The sequence below is a fragment of the Varroa jacobsoni genome, unplaced genomic scaffold (genome assembly GCF_002532875.2).
Source record: "Varroa jacobsoni isolate VJ856 unplaced genomic scaffold, vjacob_1.0 scaffold_21, whole genome shotgun sequence".
NCBI classification, from domain to species: domain Eukaryota; kingdom Metazoa; phylum Arthropoda; class Arachnida; order Mesostigmata; family Varroidae; genus Varroa; species Varroa jacobsoni.
Window position 1 is genome coordinate 127532 of NW_019212923.1, and position 16420 is coordinate 143951.

Genomic DNA, 16420 nt, shown 5'->3' on the forward strand with positions numbered 1-16420 from the left:
CGGCCTCCGGCATATAAGAATATAAAGCAGCTCCCATCCCTTTACACGAACGATTAACTGAAGCAAGTAGCTCAACTACTGCTTACATAGTTACATCCTAGGTTTTGTCGCAGGTTGCCCACCAATGCCTAACCCAACTGTCACATCACTTGAAAGTACATTGGCTAGGTCAGGAAATTAATGGTAGCTTGGTTGCATTGTGGCAGAGTGTCTAAGGGAACGTGGAGGCATGCGCGATGTCGTTCTGTGTCTCTTTTAGACTAACGGTAAGGTAAGCCTGTCCTGGGTAGTTATAGTGTGCTATGACTTGCAACGATAAAGGCCCGAGGCCTGCTAGTAGTCGTCAGTCGCTGCTAGCGACGCGATCACAGCGTAGTTAATGCTATGCGAAAAAGGAAACTAACTGGGGGAATCCCATAATCGGAGCTCCAGCTGTACCTCCGAGTTTACCTCCGAGTTACTCACACCGAGTTTTCATGCACTCCGAAGAGCTCCTCACAAACATCAAGTACTGACAGTTTTGACGAAATCGTCTTCGTAGAGACCACATTGGGCGGATGAGTGATTAGCACGCAAGATACATGGGCAGTACAAACCTAACAACTTTTTACTAATGGGTTATTCAGAGGCCAAGAATTGCTTGAAATCGTCGGAACTATTGCTGTATAGGCGACAGACCGATAAGCCGCTTGAAAATAATATTATATTCTATACTACAGGTGTTGCCGACCAGAGTTGTGACGCATGTAAGTAGCGCATGTAAGTGGTTTCATACGTCTTGCTAAGTTTCGCTCTGGCTCAATCTTCTTCTATTGAAGTCAACTGGTTTTATTTTTATCCAACAGCGTTGGATCCAGCGCCAGCCGGAATGGGGTAACAAACTAAGTAATCTTTGTACCGCTTTAGTTTTCGCTTGGTTGTAGCCATTGTGTGCATGCACGCTGTGTTGACATAGCAGGACCAGCAACTCGTACAAATCGTGTTATTTTATTCACAGTCGTTCTGTATAAAAGAGACGCTAGATGAGCTCAAGAAACATATTTCTACCGTTGCCAGATGTGTCTCTAATTCGAAGTCTTAGCCCCTTATCTCTAAGATGATACCTCACCAGGACTGCCGACATCTTGTCCTGTAGTGTTCTCGGACAAGTTCATTCGAAGAAGCGACACGGCTTCCTAGTGATTCAATGGGTCTCGATATTCAATGAACTCACGATATGAATTTGCTACCACTCTCCTTCTAAACGATAAGAGAGCTCAGCCTTAACTCGTTCTTATGCTTCCTCTATTCTTTTTTACTTTTTCCTCAAGTCACTTTCTTCCTAATCCAGGGGTACTAGTGTGCTAGCAGTATTAGACAGCGCTTAGCTTGTGGTGTAACTTTTCTCGACAATCCCGCCTGTATAAGCACCGCACCTTCATCCTCTTTTTCGCTGCTGCTCTCGTCGCCGTTGCTTGAGGCCACTATTCGTGTGCTCAGTATCTTTTCGTGCATCCATATGCGATACGATATGGTAAAGCACAACAACGCAAGTGGCAGACGATGCGAAGCGGCTTACGGTTTGTCTGTCGTGGACCATGCCGAATTGCGCTTTTTTTAGACACAAAAACCTGTAAAAACCTAACGCCTACACTAAACGCATTGCCTGTTCTAACCCTAACGAGCAACAGCATTTGGCCGCAAGCCGCTGTACTCGGCCGCGAGTTCTATGTAACGACCCCAAGATGCTGAGACTGATATGATCGTTGTCGGGGCGTTATTACTAATGTCGCTATGCCTGGTGTCGAGTCGAGGGACACTGTCTGCTACAGTTCATCTGGGCGCTGCTACCTATCTGGTCCACGTGAGACTAATGAAAAAACAGTGTTTGGTTCTATGTTTTAAGTTTTACGTGCGGTACCGCCGTTAGGAGAAATAGACAGCCGGCTACCAACAGGAAATGAGGCGTGCCTATGCCCGGGTTCGGACCTACACTACAGCGTGTTTCCAAAATCAATAGGCATATACTTTGCCCAGTAAGCTATCATGGCCGGTTTGGGTCTACGTGCTAGGAAGTGAAATCTTGTCGACGATCCTGAGGCTGTGCTGTCTACCACCAACAATGAGTAGAGAAACTGATAGAAGAAGATATATGAATGCAGGCTACGAGGCAGGAAAGGATCTATAGATGCTTTCGGAGCCGATAAACGAGAATCAAGCCTGGTTATACTATATGTATGTCGCATAACATCTTCGAATGGCAAAAATGGACCATGAACGAAAAAGTGGGAGAAAGATAGTTGTATACCAGTTTCGACAATCTATACAGACAAACAGACACATGAGAAAAAATCCAGGCAAGCAGTTAAAACAGATTTGAAGTGAGTTACTTACATAGTTAATTACCCATTAACCGGCATCCTATAAGTAAATAATCAAGTTTCCAACGGATCACGTGAGGCCATAAAGAAAAACGCAAGATGCTTTTTCACCGTTACCATTTTTCTTTTTATTCGTCTTTTCACCGACACTTGGTTCTTTGCAGAGTGTCTCAAGTTGGAGAGGCATTAGTACACCCGGAGAGAGATAGAATCTGAATGGTAACTGGGAAGACAGGTGTATAATCAAAACACATTTTACAAATGTAATGACTTTGATTTTATTTTCAACGGATCGAACTTATTATTATATTTCATTGAAGGCATTCATATACATTGAAGGCTCGACTTCCAAATCCCTGTCTACAAAATCACACGTATTCTGCCAGTGCTCTTATTATATTATATAGAGGACCTTCTCTATAAACCGAATCCACTTCGTTAACCCTTCTCTGGATCATATCTGGCCCGTTCACCTCCTGGCTAATTAATGTCACTCCATCTTAGCCAGTGAATCTTAGGTCGCTGTACGTCCGCTTTCTGTTGCGTTGGCCACCGCTGTTTTTTACGAACTTTCACACCAGCGGTCGCCATCATAACCTCCCACTGTGCCCCATTTTGGCATCTTTAAATAACCTTTTGTCTTGCCGTGATCTTTTCTTGCGCCGTTTTCTTTTTGTGGGCGATGTGACGCAAGCGAACTACCCCATGCCGGCCTCCGGAGGCGCTGTCCTCTCACAGAGAAATTGCTCAACATACCTCTTTTCAAAAGCGAGATAACGCAGAATGTTTTTGTCCATTGTCATGCTTTGACCACGTCCAGTTGAACGGGATGAGCTCCCGCCCACCTTGGAGAAGAAACGGCTCCCCTTTCGAAGCACACGAACCTGTCGTTGTCGACTAACCCCCCTTGGGTGTAACAGAGAGAGACTGCAAACACCCGTTATTATTGAAGCATCTGCTACTGCCAGGGTTCCATGCTATTAGTGTATAATAAGCCCCTTACCGCTGCTGCTGGTTCATCTCTTGAGAAAAAGCGGAACGAGGCAGGATAATTTTGCACGTGACTTACTGCGTCGCCCTCTGCGTTGACGGCACGGGCTCTGTTTTCTTACCGCCTGCCACATGAGAGTCGTGTCCAGGGTCGCTGGGCCGTCGGCTCACATTGGCTGGATTATGCAGCACGCTTGATTCTAACTTTTGCAAGTAATACACCGGCATGGTATACTCACATGGACATCACAGATAGGAAACGCCAAACGAGGCCACTTCTAAGTAGGACCAGTAGCAGGTCCGACCGGTTCTTAACGATGCAGTTGCTCCTAGGTTATGCTTGCGGGTGTCTCCGGCGACTGCGACTCTTGCTGATAGTTTCACACGTATGAGCGATACTGATATCAATCAACAGCTAACACCGAAGAACGGGCGGAGGGTCTGTATGCAAATGGAATTGGGACTGTTGTCAAATAAACGTGTGTGTCAGCAAGTCTCTACAGTCTTCCTGCTTACCACGCCAGAACAAGGTAAGATGATCGGAATGATCTTGGTTGATCACAATGGTCTTGATGATGCAGGTGATGATTACGCTAAGAAGCGGCTATGTCCTTTATCGTTTTAGTTAACTGCACGGACCGCTGTGTTAATTTCTTTCCGGTACTCTCATGCACCAGCAGATAGCTTCAACTAAGTTGTTTAGCAGACATAGAGGAACGACGAGAGCAGACATCGTCGATGTTTCATTGCTGGCTTGTCGTCGTGACAGAAGAGCGTGGGTTGTTTGGGAATTCGTATAAGTAGTCACTGATTGGTCAATCATCAGCAATACATTTATGAAGAGTTAGCTGACAAAAAAATAAGTTTTGAGAATAACTTATGATTGGGTTTTTACCCATTTAGTCGGTGAATAGGTGGACGCTGGGGAAGGTGGTTATAACTATGCTTTTTGAAGTGGAAACACAGCCCAGATTAGGTAAACATCCTGACAAGCCTGATAGGGAGAATAGATTTATCAGCACTTTTCATTGTACGACGAGCATCAGGCGGGACCCTACACATGCCTATTGCATGTCGCATGCCACGTAAATTAGAGGTGCAATTAGAAAAAGGAACAATCCTGATCACTCAGCATTACAGATACTTGTAATTTTGACAAGTTTAAGCACGGTTTCTTTTTAAATTGCATATCTATAGTGGAACTGTTTTTGAGGCCTAGAATGACTAAAAATTGGAATTAATAGCGATTAGCTGATAATAACCCGAAATTTAAATCCATTTCATTCAAAGCTTTTTCATTTAAACACATGTTTCACCTAGCTGGTTCTCACGAATTGGCCACGAGCGTATTTGGTTTGAGATCACAGTCCTATCAGGCCTGCTGGACATCAAACTGGTGGTAGATTTCCATAAAAAACCTTTCAGTAAATGCTCGTGTTAGTACTTAGAATGAAATTCCGACTGACAAAAAAAACGGCTAAATGTTCTACACCTCATCGGAACAGTTTATCGAGACTGGTCTTCCTTAGCGCACTTCTCCTTCCTTGTTTGCCCTCTAGGCTTGATTTTAAAAAACATTTATCTTAGCTCGACAAAACGTTGAGGCAAATACAGGTCGTTCGAAGGACGGCTTGCATTCAGCCGGGAATGTTACGAAGGCTAACCGAAAATTCTGGATTTTTGGGAAAGAAGGTAGGCAAAGTCAAAATGCTGCGCAGGCATCTTGTCATTGTTCAATAACAGGCTAAACTGAACAGATGGTTGCACGTTGTGCCATTGCAAACCTTGAGGGCGGGTATAACCCTGTGTTCTTATCATGAGGAAGTCTAATCTAACCAGCCCATTGCGTATAATACGATACACTTATTCCAGATATAGCATGGCTTGTATAACAATTTGAAATTTTTGTTTGTCGATAGTTCACTAGCTCTAGAGAGTATGGAAAACGTTTCATTCTGACATTCCTATCGAGAATACACATACGAGAATATACATAATGCGCTAACATGACCTGTACAATCTATTAACAGGTCTATTCGATTTATATCTAGGCATAATTCCACTCGACAGTGACATGGAATCGTTTCATGCGTTTATGTTGCCTGTGCTTACCTAACCCTGCTAATCTCCAATTTCGACTGCATGTCAGTGTAAGCTCCTTTCATTCGAACAGTCAATGCAGAATACAGATTGAACGGAAGGACAGTTGAAATGAAAAAAAAAAAGTTGAAATCCGTCGCCTCTATTTATACATTCCATCTTTTATCGAGAGGCGTCATTGTCCCTCCTGGCAATTCACCGACTTTTACAGGTGAGTAACGGCACACCCGCAGGGCTACTTGTTAAACCTAGGCAGACTCCGGTTACTTAAAACGACACTCCTTCGCGTTGTCTATTTGTAATAAACACGGTCCTTTCTGTCCTTTTAGAAGAGAGAATAGAGCCGGACGTCAGACAATAAACTTGGCCAACAATGACGATGAGATTTCGAAGTATCCTAAACCTGGGAGACTTTTAGAATATTGCCTTAATGAAAATGGCGTACTCCACTGAGGATATCGTCTTTGCATTTTCAAGTATAGGATAGCTTCTCCTTGTCCGCTGATCGAAATTCAACAAATGAATTCAAAATAGGTTCCCAACAAAGCGGCTGCAACCGGTGAAGATCAGGGAGTAGCAGCAAAGTTCCCAGCTAAGCGGCTGCAACCGATGAAGATTAGGAAGCAGCAGCAAAGGTGAGTCATTCTGAAATATACTGTTCTAGTTCGATACCTCGGAGATTGCATCGGCCTAGAATGAAACAGGAACAGGCAACCAACCACAAAACGATACGAAGGCAATACAACTGGCGGAATAGAAGGATCCTATTGCACCAGCATAATATTCGTCAACGGATTTCTTGAAGAGGCAGTGTCATCACCACTGAAAGACTAAACTATTTTTGAGGCTGGCGATGGCTTTGATGTGAGAGCAGAAGAAAGAAGTAAAGGGTTATTTTGGCTTTTTGTCGAAAAACGTAGATCGGTACGTGAAGAAAAAAACCCGCTTTTCCTGACACCATTCGAACATGTCAGGGATATTTAGTAATGATTAGGAGTGCGTCTTAGCTCGAAGAGAAAGTGGATCAGAAGCCCCTACTGATCTCGGCTATGAGCCAGACAGATGTATTCTATAAAAAACTAAATATGTTGTGTAGAGAAAAATTGTTTAAGATACTTGGTATTACGGTAAATTGGATTTAGGTTAGATTAGACTTAGGTGTGGTCTTGAGTGCTTACAAGTAAAGCCCAAGAAAAGCTTTGAGCAGACATAGGCAGGTCAGCCGATTACTTATCAAAGCTATGTAATGCGTCATTTTACTTTTAACGCATTAATATTTGAAAATCACGTAAATAATGTGATACATTATTATTCATCGCGCTGATCTGAGGCGTCGTCCAGATACAAGCATCTGTAGAATCCACCCGTTGTCACCGTTTAAGTCAACATTTGAAAAGAATGGATATGCTCAAAGCCAAAACGATTCCATCGTGGTACTGCCGCTAAACAATGAATAATTAACAATTTAGTGAAAAAAACGGATAACAACTAATTCACAAATGAATGAAACTTTTCGTTCACATATTTTCAGCAGCGCAGGGTTTCGAATACAGGAAAATTGCTGTAGGCCAAGTCCTGCCATGCAGGAAAGGACGGTGTGCATTTTACTGTGTGTACAAGATGAAGTCAGCTGATAAACGCCACTATAATCGGGTAGCCGCTAGTAATCGAATTTTGTGAGGCCCATAATATTAGGAACATGTGATGATGTGATGATCTAGGTACAAATCCAAACATAAATGCACTTCGTCTCGTGCTGGGCCAATCATCTGGTCGAATAGCTGACGGTTGTGTCGGGCATAAAACTAAAAGCTTCAAACGCTTCTGCTTTTACGTGTATTGATTCGCGGATGGCTGCTATCAAATGTTCATTAGTACTTCCGTTTCACACACACAGGAAGTTGGTACGCGGCGAAATAACGTAGATCTCATTCTTAGGACAATCCTCTACAATATTTCGAGGAGCGAGAAGCGTCTAAGCGGGCCAAGATGAACCAAATCTACTTTCAGAAATGGTAGCAGCTCACACAACGCCGTCAGGCGTCGATGTCGTGAGGGTGTCGACCATTACAATAAAAGTCATAACGAATCAAGGAACCCTTGAGCTCGCGTTGGCTTCGAAGCCATTTATGTGCGCCTCAATGACGCCGAAAGTGTACTTTATCTTATCGTAGCAGTAGTAGCGGTAATAGATAGAGGGCGGAAAGTGGCCTTTGGCATCAAACTAGGGTGTGCATGGTTTCTTTTAACCAGAAATCCTTACGAGCCCTTCCTGTTAGCATTTTCTAGTATGTAGCACACCATTAACATTGCCGACCTATGAACATCCCGCTCCTGTCCACCTTCGCTAACATAGAAGCATATTCATGTGTAGACATACATTTACACAAGCTAACGAACGATCATCCTCCTGCCAACATTACTGTATATGTGGGTTGCTGAAATTGCAACATTTATCAAAAGATAACATTTTTGAGAGACGTTAAGGGAATCGTCCCTCCTGCCGCGTTTTCGTGAAGCGTAAGAATATTTTGTTCGAATCCGTACCCGCAGCAATCCGACCAAGTTCTGTCATTCTTATTCTGAAAGCAGCGCCTCTTTTTCTCCGACGTTACTATGCCACTCGGCCTCAATTCTGAGCTCATGCTTCATTTCATTCTCTCTATCAATTTTCTCTGTATGCCTCTAAAGAAAGCTAAATTCTTTTCTCCTCGGCTCATAGAGCAGCGTCGGTGGGCATCCGTACGGATTCGGCCCTGTCTTACCTACCATTATAGTCCATGCTCGGGGACGCTGGGTCGGCGGCTACCCGTGAACCGTCGTTCCACAATAGTGAATAGAAACGATAACAATATTGAAATGCCCCGCACCTCACATCTGCCTTTGCTTCCTTCTACCCGCAAACGTCCTTTTATTCCGGTGTACCCCCTGGAACACCTTTACGACCTGCGTCAACATGCAGAAACTCTTTTCTATAACGTCTTGTATGTATACCAACGCTATAGCATAGTTTATTTTTTTTAATTGGGTTTTTCTACCCAATTGGTCATTAATCTTGCCGTGGCCATCGCTGCTGCCGCTGCAAACGGGGCTCACAAATCTAGGTCTGATTCGATCCACGGTCTAGAGCAAATTTCAGGGGTTGATAAAATACGTTGTCGCTATTTCGCCAGTTGGTCACTGAGGCACTTAAGGTAGGCTTCTGAGTATCGCTTGAAGCTAATCTCAAGCCTTCAGTTGCTTGCGCCATATTACTGCCTCCATGGCCGTGCAGTTTATACTGCTGCGCAAACCCATTATATCGTTTTGATTTCAATTTCTTCTTTCACAACCGATAAATACGAGCACGTTTACTAGTTATGTCGTGATTTTGCGAAAGGCAGTCGGGCGTTAATGCTTGTGCTACCGGGCTACTTGTGATATACCGCGCCTTGTCGAGTTATATTTTCCTCTATGCAAGTAACTGCGTATGCGACAACAATAACGGCTTTCGCAACAAGCATATATTTAGTATACATATATGTTAATTACTATTAAGATTGCTATTACTATTTCAATGATAATTTCACGACTTGTAATAGCGTCCGAGCTGGCTAGCATGTTTGGCCATGCACATATAAACATGGACGTATAACAGGATAATGGTACACAAACTTTCAAGTAGAGGGACGTGTTTATGATCGAACGAAAAAACAGATCAGGTTTCGTTAACTGTAGTTGAACGATTATTGTAACAAAATGATGCCGTACTTTGTCACGGTTGGTCAACCAATGGGCAAAAGTGTATGTAATGAAAGATTGAGATTTAGTGGGTATGTTTCTGTTCTAATGTAGTATTGGGCTCGATGTTTGTTTTTATAATTTGCTGTTTTCTTAGATTGTTGAATCTTTTCAATATATTATTAGCAACTAGGCACCTTGACACTTAAATGAGTTCCATCTTAAAATAATAATAATCTCAATATTATTCATTTATCATGTGTATGAAGCAGTTGTTAATATAAATACTAACCATATGCGATCCTGATAGTTAAATATTGTGTTTATTATGTGTTTGTAGAAAATTGTACATCCACAATAAGACATTTAAATATACATAATGAAAGGAGTATAGTTAATATATAAAAATATTTACGATAATCATCTATTACTAAATCAAAAATGGGCTTGAAATTGCCAACGAAAACTGGAATATTCATACTAAATGTAAAAAAATATTAGTAAAAATTTCTATTCGTATTCTCAATCATACATTTAATACCGTTGTGATCTTTTGTTTGCATCAAGCTGATCCTTATATTATTCAGATACTGGGGTTAGAGCGACATTTCGTAAAACCGTAATTTCCAACCTTTGAACCCAATGAAGTATCTAGTTGTCTCGAGTACAATTTTCGGGCTTAACCACTTCTACACTAGCCAATATTTTCTTCAAATTGAAGTATTTAGGTATTGTATTGAAGTATAAACTGGGTGTCAACAAAGAAAATTTAGTAGCTAGCTTTTTCACGAAATATTCTTGCAAGCTTCCATATGACACCGGTGGCGCCCTTCATGAGCTAGTAACTTACCGTACGGTTTACACATCGGCAGTATTGCGAGAGAAAATCGATAGAGGGCGCTGTCAGCGGCCTAAAACATTTTCGTTGGCAGCCATAGAGAGCGCCACATGTACCGTTTTTCGTGTGTCTCGTCTGATGTTTAAGCCGCTAGACACTACTTCAGAGGGCTGGCTCCCAGTAGAAAAAAATCTACCTATTATGAAATTCAAAGCTAGGCCACTACGTAGTTTCAAATTCAGCAGGCAAACACGTTACACACTGAGCTATCACGGGAATGCGCCCCGTATACCTTATGAAACTTGTTCCATATAATCGAGCGCGATAAACAATATCTATTTACAGATAAAGACATTATTTTAGGATTAGATAAATTTTCTATTATTAGATTGATTTCTATTAGATATTTTTTTTAATATATACATATATATCAGAAATAATGATATGTATCACCCTTTTAGCATTCGTTCAAGGGACTGTCAAGGTCGGGAGTTCGAAACGAGCAATGTGAAAAGTCTGAGCAAAAGAAAAGAATCTGACTATATTCAACGTCTTATTTTCCTTTAGATTTTTATCCTTTATATTTTTTCCTTTTTTTTTTTCTTTTTATAGATTATTTATATTAGAAAGTGTATCCATGCTAAGACTAAAGCGTGGATCTCTTCTGCGCCCTTCCGCTTAATAGCCAAATACGTTATCACTGTATTCCCGAGGCGGCATTCTGTAATAATTTGCTCCGTAGTTTCCATACGCCACATATTTCAAGCTATAAATCGTTATCAGATTTATCAGGAGTAAATTGTAACTACGAAGATATCTAGCAGATCAACGCGTCATTGGCGGAAGAGGAGCTAAGGTAACTTGGTGCCTTCAATTGAAATTGGCTTATGTCCTTTTTAAATCTATAACTCTTCGGTGAGAGCCCTACAACGAAAAAGTGAGAAGAATAAAACAATGTTATTAAAACTATTAATTATATGAAAACGAACAGATCTGAGGAAATAAGGCCCACTATATAGAAAATAAGTCTATTATCCAAGCCTAACACGGCGGTAGTAATCATGGTTGTATAGGGAATTGATTATTGGTCCCTCTATTGGGAAATTGGTTATCATCATCATAAAATCAAAAAACGTCCATGGAATATTTAACTAGTTAGCTAATATAAAAATGTTATTTCACATTTCTATTGCTTGACTGACAACATTGGATGAGGGATCTAACAGATGCATACTGACTTTGTGATTGCAGGTAGGATCAAGTGTCATCGGCTTATGTCTTCGTCTGTTAGCATTAACACGGCTGTGAGGGCTTAGCTTTGGCAATAAGCGGAGCAAGCACTTTGCTTTCGGATAGAAGGTGGTCATTTGTTAACGTGGGGGAACGGAATCACCATACCGGCACGCATTGTGAAGTGCCCTATCTGACATAAATATTTGTAGACATAATAATAGATAAATATAAACATAAGTAGTTTTTCAGCTACCGTATTTTAGTGTTAGTCAATGGAAAATACTCGGCTACCGCTAGAGCTACCTCGGCCTGTTCTCGAGGTACAATACTAACAAATGTTTCGGGCCTCACGTTCCGTATTTTAAACGGGAGTCTTAGTACAATCCTGGGACACCTTATCTTTATTTTGTATATGAATTCAATAATGCACGTGTTACATTTATTGGTATTCATGAATATATATATGTAGTGTAAAAACCTGCGCGAGCGTCAATAGGGGCTTGATGTCGCAGGATATTCGAGACTATGGGTTCAAAAATGTGCCGTTCTGCACTTTAGCCATGTAAATCCGAATCATATGTACTCCATCGGCGGCCTTAACCTAGAGATAATAAGAGCTATCCGCCACTTAAGGGCTTACTTAAAATATACAGCATATGCGTTGAATATTGCTCACCATGCAATATGTTTATTTATCCTAGAGGATATATATCAGATCATTTAGGATGCAAGTTACTCATTCATGTATGTTTGAAAAAATTCTAAAAGCATATTAATAGGCGTTCGAACGTATCAATAAGCAAGTCTAAAGATAGCAATGTTCGATACGAAGTAGCGTGCTTTTACCAAATTAATTAACATAAAAAGTTATACACTTAACAACACTTATAAAATAGTCTAGTTTTTTTGCCTATAAATATAAGTCGCTATAGTAACTTTGAGAAAAATATGTTATTCAGCGTAATTCTCACAGTTGTCGAATCTTGTTTACGCTACATCGCGGCAAAACGGACACAATGAAATGCCAAAAGTAGCTGCTTAAAATCTAAATTATTTTTACCTGTTGCTTCTAAAATATCTCTTCCCTTTTTTACGCTACTTGATATTGTACCAGTGTGGATCTAAGAAGGCTTATGATAGCCATATGGAAAAAGTTTTAAAATTTAATCCTTTGTTTCTTTCTCCGTGGGAATCCGATATTAAACACATAATCGAAATTCGGTTCTTATACAATTAAACATCTTCCTGTGACTCTTCAGGTCGGTCGCTAGAGGCTCTCGTTTCATTATCTATGTATCGCTAATGTATCAAAATAGCTTGATGATTCTGAACCGGTGTCTGTTTCCTTTGGCAGTATCTTACTAAAGATACGATATAATTTAATAGGCAAAGTAAGAAAAAAGCGTGGAAAGGTCAAAACACTCGCTTTCCGTTAAGTAATACCCTCGACAGTGCGGCTTTAAGACACAGCTGTTCTTACCAGATAGATAAACAGTGCCTCCGCTGAAATCAAATTGCCTTTAAGGGCGAATAAAAAAATGATCAGCTACACAAATGTTATTTTCTAAGTCGATTTACTATAACGTATCATTTTTAATGTTACAACATTTCAATAGATTTAATTCACGGCAACTGGATGGGATGACTATATAATTTTTATCACAATGAACTTCTATATTTCCTGTATCTAATAAATGAATTTATCTATAAACCATCTTGAAAATCAACGAAATTACCCATTAAAAGCCTAAGTACAAAAAAAGATTCATTACTATTCCGGTTCCATGTGCAACAGCGTAGTTCAGATCCAGCAAAGTTTGATACGAGCGGATAAACGATTAGGAGGTATGGGTTATGGCCACCGTTACAAATCAACCGTTACATCTTTCTCTTCCATTATTAATGGAAATGGTTAATAGAACCAAACATTTCATCTTATCTTTACTGCCTACAATGCAATCTACCAGTTACTACTTGAATATGCAAGGCTTATCTTGACCCATTTAGCTTTCAGCCACCATGTATCCTCCCCGTATAATCTTTGAGGACCGAATGTTAGTTTTATTCTTACTCAATCCAGGTTTCTGGCCATGATTCGAGTATCATTCAATAAGCAATAGAACACTTTGTTTCGTACTGATCTTACATGCACTTACGACAAAAAGCGCAGGGGCTTCTCTATATATGATTTGTCCTTACAAAGAGTTTCTCGTAGAGGTACGGCTTGACGTACACTTGACGTATACGTTTTTATTTCAGTTGAATGCGCAGTTTATGCCCAACTGCGTTGTCAACAGAGCGTTACAAATCCCTCTATCTCTTTTGAGAATAAGCTTCGACACACCTCGCCTTTCTCGAATCACTTATGCTTCTGGTAGAAAGAGAACGATTCTGCGTATGCCTGAATTTGAACGATACCCATAGACGGCCTTTTTTTCCGCAGGCACGTTTGCCGACCAGCGTGGGCGTCAAAGGGCGTTCCAAAACAACATGCACGAATCGTGAAAAGAGTATGTGGACTAAGCGCACACGAGATGCTATTCAACTCCAGTGTCCAGGGCCACTACGACAGACTGAATAAGCCATACTAGAATTTGTGACATTTTGTCATACAACTTAGTGAGAAATACTTTCGAATGGTATGCCTTCACTGGACCTCCGTACATAAAAACGGTGCTCAAATTGTTTTTCTAAGGCACTTAGTTAGTTATAGTGTAAATAAGCAAAAAAGTAAAGATTGTGAAAACAATAGTAATGCCATTGACGACAAGATAACCATACTAACTGAAAGACATATTGGTTCAAAACGTAAGCCTATGAAAAACGATATGATTATATAATAACGGTCACGAACTTCATGTGTTGGTAATGGAAAGTAGCAGTTTCAGAGTGTGTATTTTCTTTATAAACTGCATGCTCGTTTAGCATTTTATAAATTCGTTTAGCGCCTTTCACAGACCTTTTCTTCACTTTGTCCTTTTCTGGAAACATCTCTGCTTGTTGCGTTTTGTGTCAGCATTGCGTAATATTTGAGCAGCCCAATCAGTTTTGTTTTCGATTGAAATTTTCCGAATTGCCTGTTTGTGCTTCCGCGTTCTTGTAACCCCTTACGCTACTATAGCGCTCAACGATACCCCCTTATGTAGGCTTGGGTAAGAGTTCTCCGACCTCAACTATACAGGAACTTCGTTGGTGAGCAACACTGACACAGTATATGCCGACTTCGCAAAATATGATCCTATTTATATAGCCTCATGGCATGCGAATAACTTAGCTCTACTCTTACAGTAATCTTACAAAGAGCAGTTCTTGGTTCTTTTCTGTTTCAATAAACCATTACCAGGGGGAGCCTCTTATTCTAGGAGATGGACTGAGTGCCAGCAATATTTAAGTGTACCCTTTTTCATCTACCCTGTTCTGTACCTCGTTCTCAAATCTGTCAAAAACACCGTATGAGATAGAAGCTAGGTATTACGAATTTGATGAAGTTCAGCCTGAACTTCACGTGTTGTATTTGGGCGTATGTGGACGTGTGAATACAGTGGATAGCAATAAATGTCTTAGGGAGAACAAGTGACGACATCTAAGGCACCAATGTACTATGAGTGACTAAGAGAATTGGATGTCCTGTTAGCTTTACGGTGCCTATGGGCCACCATTCTTGTAGGTAAAGACAAAAGTGCCAGTAATAGCAGGACCTTTTCTGTTGGCTCTATGCGCCAAGATGAGAAGTAGCCCTAGAGCATAGTGGATTTCGAGCGTCCCGTCACATCATAGGAGGAAACAGTTGCGATAAAAAACGTGAACGACGGAAAAAGGAAAACCAGATTACATGTTAACGAGAATCTGGAGCAAGCAGTAGTATTCAGGACCTGCTACGCTGCATATGTTTATTAAACGGATCCATTACATCGGAAAGAACGCAATTTTTAATATCACTCTTTCATAGAAAGGTATTATCACCAAGTAAAACTGACATTGCAATATCTTATCGTTTATACTAATACAATACGCATCGGTTTTTTTCGAATACTGAGGAATAGTTTTCATGAAGAGTACGGTTTGTGTCGGACACGTCTCTCATAATGATAAAACGAATACTATTACGAGGTTTCGTGGTTTCACTTTCGCTTGTATTTCGCGCTTTCATGCACCATTGGACATTTTGAACTTACGTTGATCATTAAGAGTTAAACTTTTTCTTTTTTGCTTTTTTAGGTCAGAAAGAAGAAAGCAAGTAATCAACATAGGTAAACAAATAAAGCAGCTGTTAGTAGATATAATCGATTGCGTATCCTTTGGCGTGCATTATATGCAATGATGTCTCATCAAAGAGAGTGCGTTCAAAACAACGTATAATAGAAACGATAACGGCGATGATTGGACTCACAGGACCTAAGTAGCTGCGTCGATTGAAAGCAATTAGTGTGATTGACCTCGGATAGCAAACATCTCAGTGGACGACATTACGTATTGGAGTTGATCCAAGCTAGCTTCGCGCTCGCTGGCAATAGTTTGAAACAACGCTTAACGGCAACACCAAATATACAAGAAATAGCAAGTACCAGATAACAATATACGATCCCTGAAAAATACTGTCGTTTGTAACCTAAACAAACAAAAGAACATCGATAGATCGAACCATTACATAAGACACAAATAAAGGAATCATATGTTTCAGCAGTTAACACATGTAATGTTTTTTTCTATAGTTTTTGGCAGTAGCTAAGAGGATCGATAGCATACGCATCTAGGACAGGTCTATTCTTCAATGTTCCCTTTGAGTGACAATCAGTATAACGAGAAACTTAGTACTGGACATTTTGATTTAGAGAATTTATTCCACGCAATCCGTTAAACGAGCAAAGCATTAATTCAGTCGTTTATTACCTTAACCTAACCTAACCTAACCTAACCTAAGTTCTAGGCCGCCGATCGTGCTTCGGAAATGCACGAAATTCCCACGTCCTGCTTATTCGTCGTTGGTCATTCAGACCAATATTTTCACAATGTAAGCAAATATGTACTTGATATAATCGTGTAGTTCGCATGCCGAAACTAAATTATCACAGGACATAGCCCGGACCATTACCACCAAATGCGTTTCGGTACTTCGTGACTAGATAGTGTGACAATGTACTAAAATGGAGAGAAAGACTTCCGGCCAGTTTAAAACTTT

General features: G+C 40.6%; 1 long non-coding RNA gene across 3 annotated transcripts in view; it reads left to right on the top strand.

The window, feature by feature from the left end:
- Positions 1-15929, top strand: part of LOC147754011 (uncharacterized) — a 38627-nt gene extending 22698 nt beyond the window's left edge. For 2 of the 3 annotated variants that reach the window (XR_015316095.1, XR_015316096.1), the window contains 2 exons: positions 11260-15194; positions 15460-15929. This is a non-coding gene — a long non-coding RNA (uncharacterized LOC147754011). Of the gene's footprint in view, positions 1-3699; positions 3881-11259; positions 15195-15459 lie in introns of those variants that run through there. The other variant, XR_015316097.1, reaches the window with a different exon arrangement.
- The last annotated feature ends 491 nt before the right edge of the window (positions 15930-16420 follow it).